Source organism: Mustela erminea, chromosome 1 (assembly GCF_009829155.1).
Source record: "Mustela erminea isolate mMusErm1 chromosome 1, mMusErm1.Pri, whole genome shotgun sequence".
Lineage (NCBI taxonomy): Eukaryota > Metazoa > Chordata > Mammalia > Carnivora > Mustelidae > Mustela > Mustela erminea.
The window spans coordinates 22338627-22363298 of NC_045614.1; the positions used below are offsets into that span (position 1 = coordinate 22338627).

The window sequence follows — 24672 nt, forward strand, 5'->3', positions numbered from 1 at the left end:
TCAGGACTGGGCTGTGGGTCAGTGGTCAGGGCAGCAGGGGTTGGAGGCAGTGCCTGGGTGAGGGCCTTCGGGAAATTTCTTGCCAGGAAGGGTGTACCGTGCTGCCCTGGGGACCCAGGGTCTGCCCATGCATTGAGGGTGAGCTGCCATAGGCCCAGGGTTCTGCTGGCTCCTCTGGGCACTGACTTGTGCAGAGACAGGAGAGTGACCTGTCACGCGTGCAGTACGGTTCAGTTCAATGCCATCCTGGTTTCGAAGCCACCATCCCATGCTGTGCCTTGGGAAGGAACGCAAGGGCAAATGGGGCACCATCACTGTGCTCTCAGAGCCTGGGGTCCCTCTCCAGGAGAACACAAGTGTGATCCCAGGCAGGCTGGGGTGGAAGAAATGGGCCTGGAGAATTCGGGGGAGTGGGGGGACAGATGTTTCCGGCTGGGGCATCAGCAAAGCTTTCCTGCAGAGGCTGTTTTTGGGCTGTGCCTGAATGGGCAAGAGGGCTGGGTCAAACACAGGGCTGTGCTGGGCCGAGGGAGCAGGAGCAGCGAGGGCTCATGGGAGGGAACCGGCCGAGCCCGTTGGAGGACCCAGGCATTGGCTCTGACTGCCCTGGAGTGCGGAGTCCTATGAATGGCCTGGGCCCCAGTGCTGGGCTGGTGGCTCCCAGAAGAACAAGTTCACGGGGGTGGGCATGCATGTGTGAATGAAAACAAATTCAGCGACACGTGTTCAATGGGCATGGTGAGGGGAGCATGCACTCGCAGGTGTGAGCAGGCCTGCTTGCCAGGGGCTGCCTTCAGTTACATGAAGTCTGGGCGAGGAGGTATGTGCCCGTGTGCATGAACGGATTCATGCTTGTGAGTTCATATGGGAGTGTGGACACGAAAGCATGACTGTGTGGCCACGTGCAGAGCACGCGATGTGGGAAGACATGAAGGCGTGGACGCCTGCGAGTATACTCTGGGACTCAGCCTTCGGGCTTTCTGAGTCGCGGTCCACAGCCCCCGTAAGGTTATGTTAATGTTAATTAATGGTTAATGTTGTCGGATCAGGCCCCCGCTTCCCATGCGACACCTCGGGTCATCCTTTCTTCCATCCTGCGAGCTGGACTTCTACTCGTTATGTCATCGTCTTATCTGTTATTACCTCCGTTTTACAGAGGAGGCCACCGAGGCTCAGGAAAGTCAAGTGATTTGCTTAGGGTTATACCGCCAGCAGGTAGCAGAGCCAAGACTAAGCCCAAGCTGTGGGGCCTCAGACCCCCCCCCCCCCACAACACACACACCCTTCCTGTTTCCTACAAGCTGCTGCTGGGCCATCCGTGGTGAGGAGCTGCACTGACATACGGCTGGCCTGGACATGGCACAGACACCCAGGGCTTTTCATGGGCTAAGTGGGAAGAGACCTCCCCTGGGGCCTAGCTCTAAGGACCAAGGGCTGCAACGTAGAAATGTCACACAGAGGTGAAATGGGGCAGTCCTTGTTTATCCCAAACCCCAAAGAATTTGGACTGGAGCCAGCAGAGGCCCCTAGCTTGAGCAATGTGCTGTGTCCTGCTCTTTGGAACAACAGTCCAGCATGGAGAGTTGTCCCAGACTCTGTTATGCTGGTTTCTTGGAGGCTGCTTTGCAGCAGAAGGCCAGGATCCTAGGCTGGGGACCAGCGTCCCTTCCCTGCCCTCTAACAGCCTGCTGGCTGCAGCAGCAGCCCCCTCCTTGTGTCCCTGTCTTTCTTGTTGCATTCAGGGTGCCGGTTGCCATGTTAAAAAACAAAACAGACCACAAACAAAGGGTCTCCCAGGGTCCTTTTCCCTACCACTTGGAGATGACCTGATCTAAGTCAAAGGCCTTTTGGGGAAGTCATTTGCTCACTTCTCTGAGTCTCCTACCCTCATCTGTAAAACGGGGGTAACCAGAATCCCTACCACGTGGGTCACGGTGAGAATGAAATGAGGTAACGCGTGCAGAGCTCTCCACACCCCTGGGCACACAGAATGAGCGTGCCTAACACACACAGGCGCTGTCAGCGACATTTCCACCGGATTCGCAATGGCAGGGCTGACCTCATTTCTCCCTGTGACCCTGGCAAAACATTCCATCTTTCTGGACCTCCGTCTCCTACCCCGTAGAGATTCTTTTGACTTTTTTTTGTTGTTGTTTTTTCTGTTGTTATATATTGAAATATTTTAAAATATAATTTATTTTAATAATTCCAGACCATTACATTCACCCCTTCTAAAGCGTACAAGTCAGAGAGTGTTAGCGTATGCCCAGAGTTGTGCCAGGGTCAACCAGGATTTCATCAAGAGCATTTATTTTCATCACTCCCAAAAGAAACCCCCTACTCACTAGCAGGCTCTCCCCTTTCTTGCTTCTACGCAGCTCCTGGATACCAAGAATCAACTTTGTGTCTCTGGATTTGCTGATTCTGGGAAGTTCATATAAATGGAATTGTACAGAGCCAGGTCTTTTGCACCAGGATTCTTTCCCTTAACATAGTGGGTTTTTTTTGTTTTGTTTTTTTGTTTTTAAAGAATGGTCCATGTTGGGCAATGTCCAGTACTTCGTAATTTTTATGGCTGAACCCTGTCCTACGTGTAGCTTGACCACATTCTGTTTATGCACTTAGCTGCTGGTGGAGAGCTGTGTTGTTTCCACTTTTTGGCTGGTACGGATACTGTTGCTATGAGCATTTGCATAAAGATTTTTGTGCGGACATACATGTTTTCCATTCTCTTGGGTAGGTATCTGGGTGTGAGGTTGTGCTAACTCCGTGTTAATCTGATTTTCACAGTGACTGCACTATTTTATGTCCCCACTGGTAGTAGAGAAGGGCTCCGATGTCTCCCCATCCTCACCAATACTTACTATTGTCCGTGTTTTAATCATAGTCACGCTAGCAGTTATGAAGCAGTATGTCCTTTCGATTTGCATTTCCCTAATGACTAATGTTCTTGAGCATCTTTTTGTGTGCCTATTGGCCATTTGCATGTCTTTTTTGGGGCACATGTCTGTTGAAAGCCTTTGCCTGTTTTAACATTCTTTTTTAATTTTAGCCAATAGTTACTGAGCACCTACTATGTGCTGGCAAACTTGGGGACTCTGCTTGGAGCATGAAAGCTTGCCCTGCCCAGCCTCCCAGGGCTGTCACATTGGAGCATGTGTGTGGGGGAACGGACACGGCTCCAAAAAAGGGAGGAGGCACAGAGTGGACAAGGGCCTCGGGTTTCAGAGGCTCTGTCTGTGTAATGTACCCTCCCAGGGGCTACCCTGCCCATTGGCTGCCCCACCACACCTGACACCAGTGTGATCAATACCATGTAGCCCGAAGCTGACTGCAAGTGGTAGGCACTGCCTGAGTATGCTCCCTCAGGGATTCTCAGTTTAAACCTACTCCTACCCAACCAGGGCCAGTCACATAACCCCTGTTCATCTCCAGGGAGCTCTGCACGGTGACTGCTGGCAGCAGTCGGGCTCTGCTGAGGTCTGAGGACCTTGCTCTCCGCCCACTGCTGTGTGCCTTCTGCTTGTTCCTTGACCTCTCTGAGCCTCAGTTTTGCTCTTTTTTAAAAAAGATTTTAATTATTTATTTGACAGAGAGAGATCACAAGCAAGAGAGGCAGGCAGAGAGAGAGGGGAAAGCAGACTCCCTGCCGAGCAGAAAGCCCATGTGGGGCTTGATCCCAGGACCCTCAGATCATGACCTGACCTGAAGGCAGAGGCTTAATCCACTGAACTAACCAGGTGCCCTCTTTCTTTCCTTCTTTCTTTCTTTTAAGATTTTATTTATTTATCTGAGAGAAAGAGAGAGAGGGCATGAGCAGGAGGGACAGGCAGAAGGAGAGGGAGAGAATCTCAAGCAGACTCCCTGCGGAGTGCAGAGCCCAATGCGGGGCTCAATCTCATGACCCTGTGATTGTGACCAGAGATGAAATCAAGAGTGTAACATTCAATCGACTGAGCCACTCAGACTGAGCACTCTGAGTCTCAGTTTCCTTATCTGTGGAAAGGGAGAATACTAGCACATTCTCTAGGTGATTCTAAGGCTGAAATGAAATGAAATGAAATGATGCATGTAAAGGGCTTTACAGAGGTTGAGGCAGAGGAAATGTTCACTAAGTATAACACATGTTCTTTGTTTTGTCATCTGAAAACTGTGAGGGACAAGATAATCTTTGAAGGCTTGACTCCCTCGTAGAAAGGAGAGGTTGACGGGGTGCCGGGGTGCCTGGGTGCCTCAGTCAGTAAAGCATCTGACTTCGGTTCAGGTCATGATCTCAGGGTCCTGGGATGGAGCCCCACATTGAGCTCCGTGCTCAGCAGGGTCTGCTTGAGGTTCCTCCCTCCATCTCTCCTCCCACTTGTGCTCTGTCTCTCTCCATCAAGTAAATAAATAAATAAAATCTTAAGGGAAGGAAGGAAGGAAGGAAAGTAGGAAGAAAGAAAGAATTTGATAAGGATCAAGGGACACCCCCAGGTCAGACAGAAGAAGCAAAAAGGGATGTCAGACTCTCCCAGCCACAGTTGCCTCTGTAGGGAGCAGCTGCCCTGAGTTCAGAGCTACCCAAAAAGAACTTCAGAGGTGCAGCCCCAGCGTGGGCAGTAAGACCCTCCCAGGAAGCCCTCCAGCCTCTGTGGCTCTCTGGTCTCCACCCTGGCTTGGCCTCAGCCCTCCTGGCCTTCTCACTGTTCTGCAGAGCTCATGGCCAAGGGGAAATATGTTTCCAGATAGGGTGAAAATAGATCCTTCTCCAAATATGCTCATCATGACTAAGAAAATAAATAGAAGCAAGAGGGAAAAGAGGAGGGCACAGCCACCAGACGAGGCCAGGTCTGTGCGGGTCTAGAAGGACAAGCTGCCAGACAGGTGGGGGTTGGGTTTGTGCAACAGAGGATGTGTATGACTGTGTATGAGTGTGTGCCTGTGTGTGTGACTGAATGAGTTTGTACATGATGCATGAGTAAGCGTGTGTGACAGTGAATGTGAGCGTGTGTGTGTGTGTGTGTGTGTGAGAGTGTGCACGTGTGTATAGGTATGGGTGAATTTGTGAGTAAGCCTCTAGGCATGTGTATGTTTGAGCATGAATGTGACTGAGTAAGAATGTACAGATCACATATGTGGGTGAGTGTTCACCTGTGTTGTGGGGCGTGTGTGTGTGAACAGGTCACTGTGAGTGTTTATATGCAGGTGTAAGTAAGAGTTGTGTGTGCAGATTGTGTGAGTGCGTGCGTGAACTTGTATGTGTGCATATGTGTGTGTGTGTGTGCGCGCGCACGCACATGCTCTTGTGTAAGGGGTGCCCCAAGCCTCATGCTCTGGAAGGCGGCCCCGAGGAAAGGGAGAATTCTTTGGGCTTAGTCACTCATGGCTCAGACATAGCCAATCCAAGAATATATTTCACGATAGACGAGGCTGCATTTGGAACTTCCTGTTACCCACTGGCAGAGGCGGCTTCCAAGCTGGAGCCTGGCGGGGACCCCTCAGGGGCATAAAATGTTGGAACCCGAAAGCATCTCTGATCTCTTCTCCCCGAAGACTTGATGGTATGCGTAGGGAGACTCGGGCCCAGGGTCACACGGCTGGAAAGGAACAAGGCTGGGAACTCAGGCCTTCTCGTCTCTGTCCAGGGTTCTGTGCCTCCCACGGAGACACACCTTCTGCTTTCGCTGGTCATCCCTCTTCGTGCATTCAGCAATCATCTACCAAGAACCTCTTCAGGGCCACACACCACACTGGGGGCTAAGGTACAGATAAGACTCTGTCTCAAGAAGCATTCCTCCCAGGGTGGAGAGGGGGACCACAATCGAATAACCCAGTCGGTGAGGTAACTCCAGACCCTGGAAGGCCGGGTGGTGGGATCGGAGGCCTGCTTCAGTGGTGGGGAAGGGTGTCAGGGAAGGTCTGTGCAGAGCGACATTAGTGTGGAGACCAGGACAAGGGAGCCAGCTACTCCCAGCGGGGGATCCAGACCCATTTCCTACTCATAGGGGAGCATGAAACTGTCAGAAGGCCACTGGTCAGGAGGCCTTGGCCACTCCCCTACCCAAATCTGATGGGAAGTGATGGGAAACCAGAGGTATGCTCGCTCAGAGAAGGCCAAAGCTGAGAGGCAGGCGGGGCTCAGGGCCCAGGAAACATCGCTGGCACCATGGAGGACCATCAGCGTCTACTCACGCCCCGGAGTTCCTGTCCCGCTGCCATGAAAATGCTAGTAACCACGGATGTTGGAGAACAGTGTCTATGGACTTGGCTGAGCACTTAGCATGGGCCAGGCGTATCCCAGGCACTTCCACGCCCCTACATACTTTAGGAAATGGGCACTGATGATACCTCTGATTTATAGAAGAAAGCGAGGACCCGTTGAAGTAACATGTTCAAGGTCATACCCCCAGGAAGGGGCTGAGCTGCCCTTTGTACCCAGGCGTCTTGGGATCCCAAAGGCCGGAGCCCCTGAGCACACCCCTCAGCCCCTCCTGCCTGTCTGATCTTCACATTTCACCTGCACGGACCCTCCTCACTGCCCTGGTCTTCTAGAATCACCCTGCCTGACCTTGGAGCTCCCTCTGACTCAGGCCTCATGGCCTGTCGTATAGCCATGAATGTTGATGGGTTCGCCATCTACAAGGCCACAGTCAACATCACTGACCTCACAGCCCCTACTATGTGCCAGGAGCATCGGGACCTTTACATGTGCGATTATAGTCTTCGCAAGAACTCATCAAGGTCAGCATTATGAATCTCATCTTACAACTGAGGAGATAAAGGGACCAGCTCAAGGTCAGGCAACTGTAATGGGGTGGGGGGTAACCTGATCCCAGAGCCTGATATGCCTCTTGCCTTCCCACAGGGCGCTACCGAGGAACTCAGCCTGGTTTGCTTTGCTTAAACCTCCAAATCAGCCTCCCGCCACCTGCTTTGACCTAGGCAAGGTTCCAAGTCATGCTATAAAAGACAGAAAAATCCCCGACCTTTGGGGTTACTCTTGAATTCTTGAAACCCTTGATGTTGAAATGGTGAATGCCAAGTGTTCTCCACGTCTATACCTTAGGGCTGTGAGGGCATAAACATAAACTAGCACAGTCCCATCTTAGTGTAGGGACCCAGGACCCTTCCAAGGCTCCATTTCCTATCTGTAAAATGGGCTTATATCAGAATGCTCACATCACAGGTCTGGAGTCAGGTAAAGCCAAGGTGACGTGATGATGTCCAGCTCACAGTAGGTGCTCAGTAAATACTTACGGGTCCACTGGTTGATAGAGCATGGGTCTCAAGATCCCGAGGGGCTGCTGCTGTTTGAAGTTTGGACAGTGGGATGGAGATTTCAACTTTCTGGGTTTCCAGGGCCCTGCTCAGAGGGCACCAGTCTTCAGCCCTCTCCACAGGTTCCTGGCATTTCAGCCTAGTAGGCCCCCTGCATTCCCTCTGGACATGGTAGGGGTGAGGCACAGGTCCCAGGCTCTCCAGGTCCAGACAAACTGGGCAGAAGAGGCAGCCATTCTCCAGAGAGCTGTGTGTCCTAGATCTGAGGCCGAGGGAGGGAAGTATCTGCAAAATGGGGAAGTTGCTGCTACAAACACCCTGGTTGAGAAACGTATTGGGGAAAATCCAACAGGCCGAGGAGGTCTAGGGAGGGGATCTCCGGGGGGGGGGGGGTAGCACATGCATACCACCCCGTTACCCTTTGTCCCTTTAGCCTGGGGATGGGGGTGGCTTCTTGCTGGTCCTTCTCTCTGGGCTCCTTCTCTCTGGGCCTCCTTTCCCCCATAACATCTCCACTCTTCCATCCCCTGTGTCGTGGATTCCCTACATTTAATTCCATCTATTTGAAATACCTAGGTGGCTTCTCTTTTCCTGTTGAACCCTGAAGCCCAGAGAGGTAAGGCCACTTGTCCAGGATGAAAGGGCGTGCCTAAGACAACCGACTGTTCTTCCTCAGCTCCCTCTCCCTTTGGAGATCTGCATTCCTCACCCTAGCTCTGTGCTAGCTTCTCTGCTTTGTGCAGTGAGCTTAAGGAACTCATCAGCTGATTCTCACTAAAGTATTACTGACTGATATCCATGTCATCCAGAAGAAGATAAAACCTCATCGGCTCTGTCCAGAGAGAGCTGAGGCTGTGGAGAAGATGCAGCCACAGCTGGAGGCATGCCCAAAGCGTCTCTCTTCTTGTCCCTGTCCACTTTCCCCTGCAGTAACTCCAGAGGCTAAACCAAGCCACAGAGAAAGTGCAGGGAAGGCAGCCTGAAGAGACTGTCTGTCCCCTTCCACAAAGATTAGAGCTGGGAAAGGCAAACAGGTCCAGGATGTGCACTTTCCTCTTTTGTGCACTGTGATGGGGGGACAGACCAGGTAGTCCCTGAGGACATTTGCTCTCTGAAAGTCCACAGATCTGTGACTCTTAGAACACGGGCATGATATCCCTGGGTTCCTATCCCAAGTCTGATCTGGTGTGGCCTTCTGATCCTTCTCTCTTTGGCCTCAGTGTGCCTGTCTGCTCAGTGGAGAGGTTGATCAAGCTGGTCCATGAGGGCCCCGGAAGGAGACCCTGGTCCCCATCCTCGACTGGATCATGATTCTCCAGGAGTCTATCTCAGGAATCTACTGATTACAGCATCTCTGCTCAGCTAATGTCCTGCCCATTCTGCTGTCCCAGACTAGAGCCCACCTGGTCATGTGCCCACTTTCCCCCGTAGCCTGATCTGCGGGAACCTAAGAGCCCATCAGCCATGGCCTAGACCTCCCGCCCCCATGGCCAGGAGCCATTCCTGCTCTCGGGGGCTCTGCCTTCTGCCTGAGGGGTTGCTTCTCCCTGGAGGAAGAGGAGGCATCACCCTGGCCTGGACAGAGGTTCACCTGAGCCCCTTATCCCACTAACCTCCCACTGTCTGGAGCTTGTTCTTTCTTCCTTTGCAGAAAAGAATGGGAAACTGGGCCGCCCTCTAGAAAGAATCCAAGAGAGGGGCTGAGCAAAGGAGACTGGTCTCCCGCCCATGAAAAGAGAGGTCAGGCCCTTCTAAGGTTTCTGCAGACGCAGCTCTCAACCCAAGCAGGTTACAACGCATACCCACTTCCCACATAAGACACTTTTGAATCACTTATAAGAGTTGAGGTGCGCTACATTAGACAAGTTGTCCTAATATTACCCTTTGCAGACATTTAACGAAACATGTAGGAATTTAAAGCTTCCTGTCACCCAGCTCACATACTGTGCCGTGTGATCTCAGTGTCCTCAAAACACTGCACTATTTACCCCATTTTACAGGGGAAGGACACAAGGGGAGAAAGGTCCAGAACGTGTGAAAGACCACTTAGCCAGCGAGCTCCAGGCCACTGTCTGGGCCAGCCTTGCCCCGCAGCCTGGATCTCTGTCACCCTGGATTCTTGGTTCTGCCCTGGGGACTCAGGCCTGTGGAGCTCACGCTTCATTAGAATTCAGAGCTGCTGAACAGCTTGGCTGAAGGGAGCAGAGCCCTCCTCCTAGCCCAGTGAGGGGCTCTGCACCAGCGCCTTAGGACTCCTCCCGGGCTTAGCTCTGGGGCACGTGGTTTACCTGCCAGGAGCCCAGAGGTAGGAAAGCAAACACCATAAATCATCAGGAAACCCGTGTAAATATTTTATAGCTGGGACAGTAAATAATGCAGCTCCCTGGACACACCCGACCCAGTTCATCTGTCCCACATCCAGCACCCAGTTTGGGCCCTTCTCCTGACTTGCATTTTTTTCAACAAATGCCGAAGTCCACTGCCAGGCACTTTCCTGTCCACCATCTTCACTGCTTAACCTTTGCCCAAGCTGCTCCCTCCACCTGGAACACCTTTCTCCCTAAGCCTGGCTATTCATTCTCCTCCTTCAGGAGTCACCTCCTCCAGGAAGGCTGCTTTGATTTTCTGGGTGGAGTTAGGGGTTCTCCTGGTTCTCCCAGTGCCTAGGCTTCCCCCATCTGGGTTCTGCTCCCTCTGTGTGGTCTTTTCCTAGTGATTTGTCTGCTCTTCCTTCTTCTGTCAGCTCTAAGAGAGCAATCACATCCCTTGAGTTGAACGCAAGGCTTGGCATCTAGTAAGTGCTCAACAATGTTGAAAGATGGGATAAATTATCTTTAATCCTTTAATAAGTCTGTGAGGCAAGTGTTACTGGGTTATGACTATAATCCTCATGTCACAGACAAGGAAACTGAGGCCTGAGTGGCAGTGCTGGAACTGACATCCCAACTGTCTGATCCTGAGCTTAATGCTTTCTCAACAAACCATCTTGGAAGACACCTCCTTCCCCTGCAGACCTCAAGCTCCTTGAGTCAGGGACCTTCTGTTTCTGCTCAAGGAAGCCCTTGGCCCCTGACACAGGCTCTGGCATTCAGTAGGTGCTAATTCACGTGTTTGAATGACTGCAAAAAGCAAGTTAGTGGTCAGGATCTTGTCCTCAACCTGGGAGGGAATGCACAGTGAAGTCCTGGGGGAGGCGGGAAGCCAGGCAAGGGGACCCGTGTTCCCTGGGCCCCAGGGTAGCTCTGAGAAGACATGTGACATGTGTCTGGGGAGGGTCTCAGGTTCCCAGATGGAGACAGCTGTTGAAGGTGCTCGGATCAGCAACCCAGACATCTTCGGTCTAAAGGCTCTGCACCACTGTGGGGCCAAGTCCCTAACCAGGCCATCAGTGCCTCACAGGAACCCGAGATGCGATGACAGACGATCCTGTCTGCCCTCTCCCTGTCCTGTGTTAGGCATCAGAATGAGGACAAAGAAATCAGGGCACAGGCAGTGCAAGGTGGGACAGGACAAGGATAGCTTTGCACGGGAGCCCTGGCCTCACCCTGGCCTCAATCCTTGGCAAGGGGGTGGGCTGAAGAAGAGAAGGTCAGTGAGTTTCGACTTGGTATGTCGATTGTGACTGGTTGCTGATGGCTCCCTGAGACTGTGTTAAGAAGGATTCTGAGCTGTATCCCTCCAGGCTCAGCCAGAAGGTCTGTGATGATTTAGTAAGACCTGCCACCAGCACCGAGTGGGACGCCCTAGCCCACGCAGAATATGCCCCCTCCTCTTTTCACCTCTCCTCGACTCTCTGCACTGAGTAGGACTAAATAAAGGGTTGCATGTTCCTTGTTGCTTACTAAGCACAAGGTCAGTTTGTAGTTCCGGTTTGTGGAGATAGAAATATGAATGCGTGGTCTCTTAACCAGTGTATCTGCAAGAGCCAGAGGGGAGTAGGGAGAAAAGAACGGGAAAGAACAACAGAGGGCAAGTGACAAGTCCGATTCCCATCAGTATTTCCCCATAGTGTGCCTGAGACCCTGAGTCCCGTGACAAGGGCAGGCCTGGCTCTGCCCTCCCCAGTCAGCTGCAACCAAGAGTTTTCTAAGGCAAATTCCACAGATAATCCAGGGAAGGGCCCAGGCGGTGAGGCCCTATGCTGCCGGAGGCAGGCCCACACCTTCTCTGTTTGGCAGACCCGGGCATCCTCTCTGGGCCCAGGGTATTCGAGGAGCACTCGGGCTCGGGTGCCCTCACACAGCTTCCCAAGTTGTGGGGGGAGAATCTTGCGGGATCAGAGCAGGCAGGGCTGGGCGGGATGGCCCCTCTTGGTGGGCCCCGAGGGTCGTGGCCAGACCCACAGGGCCCACGGGGAGGCCCCGGACCAGTGTGCTGTGCTTGTTCTCCCAGCCCCCTGAAGCCCCTTGGACACCTGCCCCATGAGACTAAGTAGGCAAGATCTGCACCAGTCTTTGCGGCTGGAGAAGCAGCCTTCTGGAGGGGGAGCTCCGCCCTTCCCTGGCCAGCTGCCAGTACCTCCACGCCATCTCTTGTCTGGTTCACCCCCAGGCCAGTGGCCAACTGTCCCACTCTCACTCCTGTGGCTTTAGGGCAGCCTGGCCTAGTGGCTGTGAGGCTCAGCTTGACTGTGTCTTGAGCATGTCACTCAGCCTTCCTGGCCCTCAGTTTCCCCTCCTGAGGAATGGGGGTACTGACAGTGTTTAGGTGCTAAAGGCTTAAGTGACCAGAGGCTGGTCAATTAAAGAGCATCCAGTGTTAGCTCAGGGCCTGGTAGGTCATGGGCACTTGATACATGGGGGCTGGAACTACTGTTATTATTATTATTCTCTTATTCTATTATTATTCTATTCTATTATTCTAATCTGAGGTCAAGTTCATGTGCTCCACATCTTCTGCAGAGGCCAGAGTCTACCCCAGGGGACCTGACTGGTAGGCATGCAGGCTGGTGGTGGGCCCTGGAGCTGGGGACTTGGGATGCTCTGAACCTGAAGGCCAGGGAAAGATGGGGCCAGTGGGAGCTCCCCAGAGTCCTGTGTCCCCTGGGCCTGCTGAGCTCTGCACTGTGGACAGAGTCAGCTATCCTAGGCCACTTCTCATTCTCTCCTGGCACGGCACTGGGGCCCCGAGCAGAAACAACTATTGTCACGTCTCATTTTGATGTTCTCGGGCAGCCCCATACCAGCTGGCTGTTGCCTAATATGGTGAAAGGTTGAGTTCTTTGGGGAGAAGGCCCCCTAAAAAGGTTGACCTCTGAGTGCAGGGTGCAAGGGGTCAGGAGCCCACGGTCTCTCCAGACCCACCTCCGCTCTGGGGAGCCAGGCAGCTGGGGAAGACAATGGGGAGCACCAAGGGCACTCTTGGACACTGTGGGAAGCCATAGTATGGAGCGGGCTGGGGAGCCACAGACCCACAATAGACTCTCTGTCCTTGTCCTTCTCTGTTCTGTCCCCTCTTCCTCCTCCCCTCAGCCACCCAGGCCTTGGTCTCATGCAGGAAGATGCTGGCCTGAGTCCCATGGGGGGTGCTGGGAGGAAAGGTGCCTCCAGGGCAAACCCTGAGCTGGAGAAGCCGAGAAATGTGCAGTGGACAAACACATCTGAGCACGGTCTCTGGGTGCAGGGGTGCCGCCAGAGGAAAGCCAGCCTTCGCTAAGTCCCTACGGTGTACTTGGCCCTCATGGGGTGGGGCCACATGTGTGGTGGCATTGGCAGTGACCAGGAGAAGAGGACACAGCCTTTAAGGGAGTGACCCTGCATCTAGGGAAGGAACAAAGACACACACGGTCTAAGTCTCACCCTACCGGCCGCTAGAAGCTCACATACCAGAACAGTGGTCCCAGGGGGTCTGAGACCATGGGGCAAAGGTTCAGAATCAAGAGTGAATCAAGAATGAAATCAAGAGTGAATCAAGAGTGAAGGAGAGGAAAGGTGTTTGAGGTGGCACAGGAGCCCCCTACACCCCCCCACACCCTGCCCCACGAGCTGCGGGTCAGGTTCCCAGCCACCCATTGCTAAGGGCTGAGCACGAGCTCCCAGAGCAAAGGTCAGAAGGGCGAAGATTGACGAAGGCTCCCTGGACCCATGCCCAAAGACTGTATTCAAGGAACAGGCTGTGGTCAGCCTCAGGCACTGCCTCGGAGGAGGGAAGCTGGGCCTCTTGGCTGGTGGAATCCCCCCTGTGGCTCCAGCCCTGCCTGGCCTGGGCCATTACCAGCATAGGGCAGGGCACTCTGATCCCTGCTCTGTCAGCCCCAGGAAAGCCAGACAGCATGGATATAATCCATAAAGGCCGTGCCTTCATCGAGCTATTCATTTTAAGGTGCTTATTGCCATCATTCCTGCCTCTAGGCTTTCCCTTCTGCTGCATCCTCTGCTAAAACACTCTATCCTCCTGATGTGCTCCCTCATGCCTACCTGGAAAATCCCTTCCCCAAGGCTTCATTTCCCATTGTCTGCATGGCGTCCAAGGCACTGGGAACGGGAGGCCCCCACTGACCCTTGGGGTACCCTGTGAAAGCCCCACAGGCCTCCCTCACTGTTTCCTGGAATTGGCCTTAAACGTTGAAGTCTGTTGCTGGTACCCTAGGCAAGTCGCTTTGCTTGTTGGGATCTCAGTCTCCCATGACAGACTGTTAGAGGAGTTGGATGAAATGGCTTGCATTTATCTTCTAAAAACCTTAGATTCTATGCAGAGGGCTTCAGGGAATGGAAAGGAAATGTCCCTGGGCTATCCCTCCATATACCCCGGGTAATAACAAAATTAAATCCTATAACAGAGGTCACAGTGATCTAGGAAGGACACATCTGACCCAGGCACTGTGCTAGACTTCTCTCTGGTCCACACTCCCCGAGTCTCTGAGGGGTACAAAAAGCCCCATTTATAGATAAGGGAGTTGAAGCCAGGAGGGGAGGTGCCTTGGCCAAGGTCACAGAGCGGAGTGGCTGAGTTCCCTGCAAGAAGACCAGCCGCCATCACCCCGGGGGGACCCCGACCTCCTGCCAGGACCCCCTGGGCTTAGCCACTGCCCTCCAACAGGAGCTGTAAGGATAGGTCCGTCTACTAATGCTTGCTCCTGGTCTCAGGTGGTCAGCCTCAGGAGCCCGGGCTGCCCTGTGAGCTGGGAACACCACAGCTGTGTGGAAGGGAAGAGGGGTTTCTAAAGGGCAGTCACCCCTGCATTCGGCAGCTGGGAGCCTCCCGCAGAGCAGTCCTGCCAGCCAGAGGAAAACAGGTGTCTGGCCTCCTAAATCATGCTAGATTCCATCCCCTCTTCTGGTGGAGACATGGGCCAAAGTCCAGGATGCCATCTGGGCCCGGCCCTAGCTAGCAGTCTTGGAAACCTCTGGCCTGTTCCAGTTTCCTGAGAAGCTGTCTTGGCTAAGGCCCTGTTGGAACCCATGGCTGGGCAGCAGAGCCGGCCCCTACCTCAGCACCCATCTATTGGCCTTGGAACCCATGGCTGGGCAGCAGAGCTGGCCCCTACCTCAGCACCCATGTATTGTCTGGGGAAGGGGCCAGGGACCCTCTGCAGGCCAGGGGGACAACCCAGGCCCTGGACTCCTGCCTCAGTCTCCTCAAGCAACTTGTATGGCCTAGAGCAAGGATTCACCCGAGCCTCAGTTTCCTCATCTTTGGGATGGGATCAAAATGCCTGGTCTACCCAGGTGCAGGCAATTAGACAGTAATGAGGGGGGCTCTCTGTGGAAGTTGGGGGAGCAGAGTGTGGCTGGGCCGAAGGGCAGGAAAGGATTCCTATACCCCTCACAACTGCACTCAACCATGTGGGCTCCCCAGAGACCTTCATGCACACCCACGAAGGGGACAGATGGGATAGGGGAGGCAGAAGTCCTCCTCCTCTGTCCCTCACTGGGTCAGTTCATCCTCGTGACCATGGAGAGCTAGGTCTCTTATGATCATTCCATCACATTTCAGAGAAGCTGAACTACCTGTCTGAGGTCAGGTGGCCACCGAGGACTGAGCTGGGGACCTGGCTGCCTGGGACCCAGGCTTAACCATGCAATGCCCCTGCCTCTGAAGTCACCAGCTCTTCCTCCTGGAAGCCTGGAGGCTGTAGCTTCACACAAACCTGGGGACCTGACCCTGCCCCCGACCTGCCAAGAGGCCTCAAGCAGTGGACTCCCCTGTAAGTTGGCATCACCCCTACTTGGCAGGGAAGTGTTCAACAAGAGGCTGTTTGGAACGGCTCAGCTTGTCCCTGGAAGGAGCCAGTATCGTCCTACCAGCAAAGTAACAGGTACCATTCTGCTGCCTGCCTTGCACAGCTGGAGCGGGGATCAGCAGCGGGTCAGAGTCAGAGGCATGGCGAGGGGTGGGGGGGGGGGGCACAAGCACCCCATGCATCTCCTTAAGCAGGTCCACTGGGGGCCCGTGTCAGCCTCGGCTCTGCCACCACCCCAGCCCTGACACAAACTCACTTACTAGTGTGCACTTAGTCTCACTCCAGCCCGGCGGTTTACTCTTTCTCTGAGGATCTAGGTTGTGCCTGCCTCCCATCTGACAAGCCCCAGGAAGCCAGGTCTGCCCTCAATTCCTAGGACTCCCTCCGACCGGGGCTCAGCTAGGGGACTATAATCAGTGGGAGAGCCTCAGGTCCAGGTAACCCACGGCCTGGAAGTTCTGGAAGAGGTAGACTTGGGGGACTAGCAACCTGGTGAGGCCCTACGGGACAGGGGGGACAGGGCTCCAGGAGCCAAACTGAGCCCCGCCCCTTGTCGGTTGCCCTCGCTTCTTCCTGACACCCTCTTTTCTCTTCCTCCGAGACCTGGGGGCTAAGGCTGGGGCTTGGCCGCTGGACCATACCCCAAGCCCCAGGTGTGTGGTTCCCCAGGGCTAGAAGGCACACTCTGCCCTGATGTCTGAGGTCTTACTGAACCTGGTATAAGGGGTTAGGGAAGGCTTCCTGGAGGAGGTTCTCACTAAGCCAAGACCTACTTGAAGTCTGAGAAGGAGTTGGCTGGCATGGAGTACCAAACAAAGGGAACAGCACAGGGAAAGTCCTGAGGTGAGAAATTACAGGATGTTGTCCAGCGGGAACTGAAAGAACTCTCTCTCACTGGAGCTGGAGGGCTAAACCATACTGGGCCTGGTGGTCATGTCTAGACTTTGTCCTTTGTCCTGAGAGATCCTTGGTCAGCTTCGGTGGGGAGTGTGCAGTCCTTGGCATGTTAGGAGTATTGTGTGGTTGCTGTGAGGAGAAAAAGCTGTTGGGGGTGGGGGGGTGGGGTCCCGAGTAGACAAGACGCCAGATGGCTGGATGAGAGACACCAGTGGGCCTGGCCAGGGTGGCGACAATGGGGACAAATGAATGGAGAAGTCAGAATAGGAGACAAACACCTGCATGAGCTTCCCTCGTGACCTGGGGCCTGGCTGGGGTGGCAGCTGCTCTGGGGGGGAAGAGTTGAGCAGGCTGAGTGACAGGGCAGAGGGCTGCTCAGTGCAGGCCCACTTCAGTCCATCCAAGCCTCTATGAAGACTCTCTCCCCTCCCCCTCTTCTGGAACAAAGCTTCTGCCTCAGGGGGGACAAGTTTATTTTTCTTCTTTGCACCATGGCCGTGCTAGGCACACATGGCACTCCCGACAGTGACTGAAGTTTGGCCACCACATGCCTTCTCCAAAGCCTGGGGGGACATGGAGCCTTCCTTAGGGACTTCTTCTCTAGATTCCAGGGTTTTCAGGAGGGTGATGTGGAAGGAGGGGCCTTGAGGAACAGGAGGGAAGGCTGGGCTTTTCTGCCACTCTGTTCCTTTCAACTACCCCCACCCCCCCAAACCATCTGGCCCTTACATGCATACACAAGAACCCAAAGTCAGATTCCCCAGAACACTCCCACTGCAGCCCCTAAGGCCTGGCATTCAAACCCACTCATGCTTTCCTGAGTTCTAATCTCAACCCCCTCCAGGCTTGCCCTGGAGCGATGCCCCCAAGGCTGGGAGCGGTGCACATGTGTGCACACCCCTACCCCGGAGGACACGCCAGCACAGCTGCTTTGCAACATGATAGAACTAGAGCAGACATCAGCATGAACTTCCCAGGCTTCCAGGTTGTGAAACCTGAGGCCAAGTTGAAAGTCAGTTTGTCTTCTTTGCAAGGCCCTCTAGCATGATCCCAGATCTCCCCCACACCTGGTGGCTCCTGTGATTCTGGACTCGGTACCTGAAGCTATAGTTCCAGTCCTCATCCTGGAGAACCCTGGTGCAGCTGTATTCAGCCGGCCTGAGTCCTCACCCCACTGGCCTAGAGCGGGAGTGTAAAGGGTCCCACCTGAGGGCTTAGACTGTGTACCCCAGCCCTTGACCCAAATGCCACCCATTATCCAGAAATTCCAGCCTTCTTCCTCCCCTTCCTCCACTGCTCTGGGATGAGTGCCCAGTGCTCACAGGCCCCAAGGGGCTGGTCTGGGAACTGGCTGTGTTTCTTGCCCCAAGGCCTCACCATTCCTGCTGCCCAGCAGCCTGGCTGTCTGCCTAGCTGCTGTGGCCAAGGTGGCCACAGCCTCTGCCCACAGAAGCCTGTGGGCAGAGACAGGGCTCAGGCGTGTGAAGGTGGTGGGGTGGGCAGCAGTCTGAGGGTGAGACTCTGCTCCCCAGGGAGGCTAACCTCTGCCTCTGCCCCCTTCAACCGGCTGGGCATTGGGGTGGAGGCATGTCTCAGCCAAGGGAGCTCACAGTCTGAGGGAGCTGGACACGGATAGCCCAGTGGCCTGTTTCTAGCCCTGGGCACAGGCTGGGCCCTTTGCTCCCAACATTTCAATTCCCCGCTCAGAGCAGCCCCAAGGGAGTTGCTCAAGGTCACATAGCCAGTTAGTGTGGAGGCTGCCTGCTAGTTCTTCCCTCTCCGGAGCCTCTGTGCCACGTGGTTGGGGCCTTAGGACAGGCTCTGGACAGTGCAGGCCGGTGGGGTAGCCTTGAAGGGAGGGTTTATGGGAAACAGAGGACCTCCTTGGTGAGCGGCAGGCATCTGGGAGGCTCCCTGGAGGAGGACTTTTTGTAGGGGGCCTTGTGAGATGGTGGAGAGTTTGGCGGAATGGCATTCCAGGGACAAAGCCCAGCTTGAGCAGAGGCAGGGGTTTTGATGAGCAGCGTGTGGGGGGAAGGTAGAGTGGGTTGACAAGGGGTGTCCTGGTGCCCTGGGGCCTCTTATACCCTGGAGGACCTGGGATGGAGGGTGCTGGCTATGCCAGTATGCGGGCGCTTGCTCACAGTCTGCTGGTCCAACTGGCCCAACCACTTCTCTCTGGGCACTGCCCACTGCCCCTGCTCACAGTCCTGCTCAGAGGTATTGGTAAACCCTGGGTGAAACTTGGATCAGGAGCCTAGGACCACTCCCCCTCCCCCCATCCCTGTCCCAGGGAAAAATTATTAAGGGGTCCTAAGCCCCAGAGTGTTCTGTCATCTTCTCTAGAAAGTTTTTCCGGATGGTGGCCTCCAGCACAACAGTTTCTAAAGATATAATCAGTGTGGAGAGTAGATCTATCTGGGGAGATCAAATTATCGGGGTAATTATGGGAGACTTCTACTTTCCTCTGTAAACTCGTCTTTATTTTCCTTAATTCCTTATTTTTCATCAGAATAGCCAAAGCGTGTCATTACTTTTCTAGATTTCTGTGACTCTCTCTCCGCATCTCTCATCCCCAGTCCAAGCCCCTGTCCTCACGGTCTTCTCACAGGCTCCCTCCTAGGGGACAGGCTGCGGTGCCTTGGACGACCCTCTTTCCCACGGCGTTGGCTGTGCCGTCCACCAAATGGGCGCAGTCAGGTCTCACGGACTTTCCTGGACAGATCCCGCTGCGAAGAAGGATGAGGAGCCGAAGGCGCCAAGTGGCGCCGTGACCGAGGTGACGGGGCCAGCCCAGCCTCCAGGTGGCAGCCGGACCCGGGAATAGAGCCGGCCCTTTTATAGCCCGGCGTGCGTCACAAGGCGGGGCGGGGCCTCCGGCGCGGCTCCCTCAGGCTTCCCAGGGGCGGGGCGGGGCGGGGCGGGGCGTGGCCGGGCCCGAGGCCAGTCCGTACCCTAACACCGAGACATGCCTGCGGGGGCGCGCGCGGCGGTCTGGGCGCGGATGGGGTGTGTGTGTGTGTGTGTGTGTATGTGTGTCGCACGGTGGACGACCGTGTGCCCGCTGTTCTTCCGCACCCTCCCCACCGCGAGGGCCGCCCTCACGCGCAGGGCCTGTCCCCCGTACCCCACCAGCCAAGCTGGGCTGGGTGAGCTGCCCGCTGCGGGAGGAAACTGAGGCATGGGTAGACGAGGAGGCGAGGGGCCTGGCGAGCGCGGGTGTCAGAGCTTAGTGTGAGACCTAGCGGATTAGAGCAGAGGGTGCTGTTGCGTGGGGGGGGAGGAAGGAATGGGAGAGGCCCAGTGGTGATGGGGAAGAGGTGGACGCTCCCTTGGGTCTCTGTGCCAGGGAAAAGCTTTCGTTCTGTTCCTGGCTCTGACAGCACCGACATCCATCCAGCCTCCCCAGAGGTGGGAACTCAGGTGGGCAGGTGTTCTGCCATGGTCAGTATAGGATTGGGGCAAGCCAGGGGCTGCATACCCATGAGAGCCCCAGCAAAGCCCTGTGCCCCATGCTCTCAGAAAGCACCTTCCCCTTGCCTACCCCCAAGTACTTCTCAAGTTTCACCCAAACACGAATGCATGGAGGACAGAACTTGGGGACTGTTAGCTGGGTCTCACTAACTCTTGGATTGAGTCTCATGCCTAGCACCCCATGAGCTCGGTCTCTCCTACCCTCCCAACCGCCCACCAGGCCAGTATTACTTTTATCATCTCCATTCCACAGATGAGGAAGCTCATCTGCAGTTAAGTCCAGGTCCAGGTCAGAGCCAGGATGTGAACTTGGCCCCTCAAACCCTTAGCCCAGCATTCTACTACCATGTGGCACTGCTCCCAAAGCCACAGCACTTACTTGCCCCCTACCCAGTGCCCAAGGCTGCCATCCCTGCTCATGACTATCTTTGTGGCCTGAGATAGGGCCACAGTTTGGACCATGTCCCAAGTGCCCTTCCAACTTCCAGCAGAACCCTCTTGGCTTCTCCATTCCCCAACGATGGCCCAGGCACAACATCCCTGCTGACGTGGGCCTCCTGCTCGAGAAACATGAGTGAATCTACCATGGCCAGGCTAGCACTCTGGGTGTGATGAGGATGGCACCTGCAGCCAAAGCTTTAAGGACAGGGATGATGATACAGAGGAGCAAGAAAGGGAGGGGCAGAGAGGCCAGAGCAAGGACCAACTTTTGGCAGGGATCAAGGGGAGGGGGGGAAACCCCATCCTGCCCCCCAGTTAGGTGGGCCCCGGGAACAGGGGAAAGTTCAGGCCTGTTCCGGGTGGTTTAGCTGAGTCCTGGACTTCCTGTGGAGGGGTCTGGGGGCCCCCAGCATTCATGGCCTTTGGATGGGGTAGGAGCTGCACTAATCAAGCCAGCCCTCCTCTGGGCATACCCTGCAGGAAGCCCAGAGAGGAAGAGCCCTGGGTGCGTGCTAGGAGTAGGGGTCCGGACACTGTCCACCACTCTCTGTGATGGGCCTGTTTCCTTGGCTGCAAATCCAAAGGAGGAAGAAAAGAAAGTACCACTTCTGAACAGTTGCCAAGGGCCCAGCCCTGCTTGGGGATTTACACCCCGTGTCATGAGAGGCCATCGAGGGCTCTTCCGAGGCTGATAGCCTGTGACTCAGCAAAGTGACGGTACCTATTCCCTGGCCCATGGGAGCTGAGCACTCACCAGGTGTCCACCCTGGCTGAGGTTTCCCACACCTCATCTCACCTAACTGTGACTCAGCCCCTGACATGGGTCTGTCATGAGCAGAAAGGTGTGGTCGATGCCTAAGGTCATACAGTTAGCAGGTGACATAGCCCGGGCTTGCTCCCAGGCCTCAGGAGGCCCTTCCAAGGTGGGGAGCAGGCATGTTATAGGGATACTAGCCCAGTGTGGTGCACAGGAACAGTTCTGCCATGCACAGTGGTTCCAGCTGAGCTTGGCTTGTTCTCCCCAGGGTCATGAGAGGTGACCCTCCTCAGGGTCCCTGGTCACCAGGCTTGTCTCTGGATGGAAGCCCACCTGCATCCTTCCTCTACCCTTGTCACAGTGTGGCCTACACTGCCTCAGCCTCTCTGCCCCTCTTCGGGTGCACCACACTTCCCCTTGAAGTTTCCAGAACAGAGAGACTGGCTGATGCCAGTATGTGCTCACAGCCCTTGAGCTCATGTGTCTGCATAATCCCGAGGGTCCAGAAAGTCCTTCCTGGTGTCTAATTTAAGTCTTTCTGGCTCCCACAGCATGCTACCAGCCCTGCTCTAAAGTCATGGTTCTTAAGAAGGTGTGATTTTTGCTCTCTTGCCCCTCCCCTACCGAGGACATTTGGCAGTCTGGAGATATCTTTATCTGCCACAACTTGAGGGAGAGGAGTGCTATTGGCATCTAGTGTGTAGAGGGCAGGCGTGCTGCTAAATATCCTGCAAGTCACAGGACAGTCCTTACAGCAAGGAATTATCTGCGCCGAAGGGAAGGAGTGTTGAGATTGAGAACCGCTGATATAAAACATGGGCTTCGGAGCAGGGCAGTTTGGTTCGAATCCTGACCCTGCCATTCCCTAGCTGTGTACCATTTGGGCAAGTGGTCTCACCTGTCTTTGAGATGCAGTTTTGCTCTTCACCCAAAGTGGCACTAATAGTGGTCCTTACCTTGTGGGGTCTTGAGGACTGAACGGAGTGAACACATTCATGGGGTGCAGGGGCCTGACCCTGGGGAGGCTCCATCAGTGATAGCCATTATTCTTCCTTTCCATGTCCTAAGGTGAATCTTAGGGTGTGGGAGCAAAGGTCTTGCGGTTAGACCCGGAGATCCCAAAGGGTACAGCCTAGCATGAAGTGGGCTAACTGTTGATGCTGAGGGAGAGGATAAGTTGGTCACTGTGGGCCTGGAGGAAAGAATCGGAAAGGAAACTTGATCCCAGGTGGGCAGAAATCACCTGAAGCTCACCTCCATCACCCTTCTCTCCAGCCCAGCCCCAGGGAAGCCATGGGGTGGGGGTAAGAGGACCAGGACACAAAACACTCTAATGAATACGGTTCCTCAGCTCAGGGAATTGCTCTAGATTCACAGCTGGGTGTCAGGGAGAAGTGGCGTGTGAGTGGATGCAACCAAGACAGGGAGAGACATGAGGGTGTGGGAAATGGCATTTGGGCCCAGGACACAGCATGTGTGAAGGGTAAGGCATAAGGCTTGTTTCCCAGATGATATTCCATGTGGCCAGAGGAGTCCAGTTTGGTGGAAAGAGCCTACCCTCTTGGGACATCAGGACAAGGAAACCGGACATACGTGTTTTCAAAACAGGTCCCCCTTCCCAGGTATAGGGTACCAGGACCCTTTTTTTCTCTGTGGTGCAAAGAATCATTATAATTTTGCTCTTTCCAGTCCAGCCCACCTCCCCCCCCCCTTAAAATAGAGTTTTGGGATCCGCATCTCTGCCAGGGCTCTCCATCCCTGGAGGTCTCACTAGACTCTTCCCCCTCCCAATCCACCCACCCGTCCAGTGACCCACCTGCTCTGGCCTGTTCTCCCCACCCATCTTCCACAACCCAGGGTCCTCCCACCGGCACAGGTGGTAGCTCCCCTGTCCCCATCCATTCTCCCAGGAGCCCACTCCATTGGAAGAGCTGCCACCAACGTATTCCTTGAGACCAAAGTCCTAGCCATGACCTGTCTCTGCCATGAGTCCCTTGATCAACTTGGTCCTCCTCAGGAATTGCCCCCCATTTCCAACCATTAGGCTTCGGCTGGGAAGAGCTGTCTCTCCATTCCTTCTAGGTGTTCTCCCAGAAGGCCTGGGACCTGGAACCCTCTTCTTTGCCTCTGGAAATATGAAATTTCTTTGGAGTATGGAGCCATCAGCTTTTCCCTTTTTGAGCTTTTGGGGCAAGCTAATGGGATCCTTGGGTCCCTCTCCATCCCCGGACTTTAGGCCCAGAGGGTAACCAGTGAAGAAATGAATGAGTGAATGAATGACTGAGTTATGCCTGGCCACTGAGTTTCCAGTACAGAAAGGAGCCTTGGGCTCCTACTGGGGGCGGTGGGGGGTTATGGAAAGTGGGGGCAGGAGAGCAAAAGACTGGAGGATCAAGGTAGGGGCTGCTCTTAGAATCGCTGGACCAGCAGCGACAGACCGGCGAGAGCCTCCCCCGCTGGAGTCTTCCCAGCTCGTCTCCAGGGCAGGGCCGGGACCAGCCGGCCTGGCGGCGGGCACTGGGCCCGGCGGCGTCCACACTCCAGCCAACAGGAAGAGAGAGAGAGCGAGGCCGGGCGCGGCGGGCCAGCTGGCCGGTGGGGAGTCCCGGGCGTGGGCGCTGGGAGCTGGGGAAGCCCCGCCGGCGCCTCCCCGCTTCGGTGTGCGAGAGGTGGGGAGAGCGCCCCCCTCCCGCGGGCCTCAGCGTCCTCCTCCGTAAAGTGGGGCGCCTTCTGAGGGGCTGAGGGCGGACAGGGGCCGAGGCGTGCTGCGGAGCGCAGAGAGCGCCCCGCACCCGGAGGCGGAGGCCGGGACCCCCTCCTCGCGGCGGCGGGGGCGGGGCCGTGGGGGGGCTGGCCCTGGAGGAGGCGGGCCCTGAGCGGGGGCGGGGCCGGGGCCGGCACCTGGGTGAGGTCGCGCCGCCCGGCCCCCTTGCACTTCCGTGTGCAGCGGCGCGCGAGAGGGAGGCGGCGGCCCTGGGATCCCTGGAGCGACCCCCGGCATCCGCCCGCCGTGCTGAGGTCCGGACGGGACTCTCCGGCCTACCGGCCCGTCCGGGTCGGGCCCGCACCGATCCCCGTCCCCGCGCGCGCCCGAGAACGGCGCGGGGAGCTGGACCTCAGCCGCCGCGACCCCTGGCGCCTGGCGGTGCGCGGGAGGTGAGTGAGGGCCGGGCCCCGACGTGGGATCCCGGCTACCCCTGGGGCGCGCCGCCCCTCCCTTCCCCCCTCCCCGATCCGGTTCCCGTTTCCGAAACTGAGAAACTGAGCCGCGGCCGGCGAAAGTCCCGTCGCGCCCCGAGACCGACCGGTGCCTCGGTTCCCCGTCCGTCGGTCTGTCCCTCCCTCCGTGCAGCGGTGGGGGTCGAAGCCCTCTCGTCGGTCTGCTCCCGGCCCCGTCACCCGCTTGTGTGTCCTAGACCCGCGGAGCGTTCGCCCGTCCCTCGCGGATCCCCGGGGCCCTCGGTGGGTCCATCTGTCCCCACCCCCTCTACGTTCCCGCGTCCGCGTCTTTCTAGTTAGGATGGGTCAATCCGTAGCCCTCCGCGTGCCCCACCCCCACCGCACCTCCCGCCGCCCCCTGGATCCTGTGCTCCCGGAGCCGCGCCCCCGGCCCACGCTCGTCGCCCCTGCCGGTCCCGCCGCCCCTCCTTTTCTACTGCGGAGG

General features: G+C 55.8%; 1 protein-coding gene across 1 annotated transcript in view; it reads left to right on the forward strand.

The window, feature by feature from the left end:
• Positions 1-23918: 23918 nt before the first annotated feature.
• PRKCD (protein kinase C delta) overlaps positions 23919-24672 on the forward strand; it is a 28376-nt gene continuing 27622 nt past the window's right edge. Inside the window, exon 1 of the mRNA XM_032322198.1 lies at positions 23919-24164. The gene's annotated coding sequence lies outside the window, so the exon portion shown is untranslated. The remainder of the gene's footprint in view (positions 24165-24672) is intronic.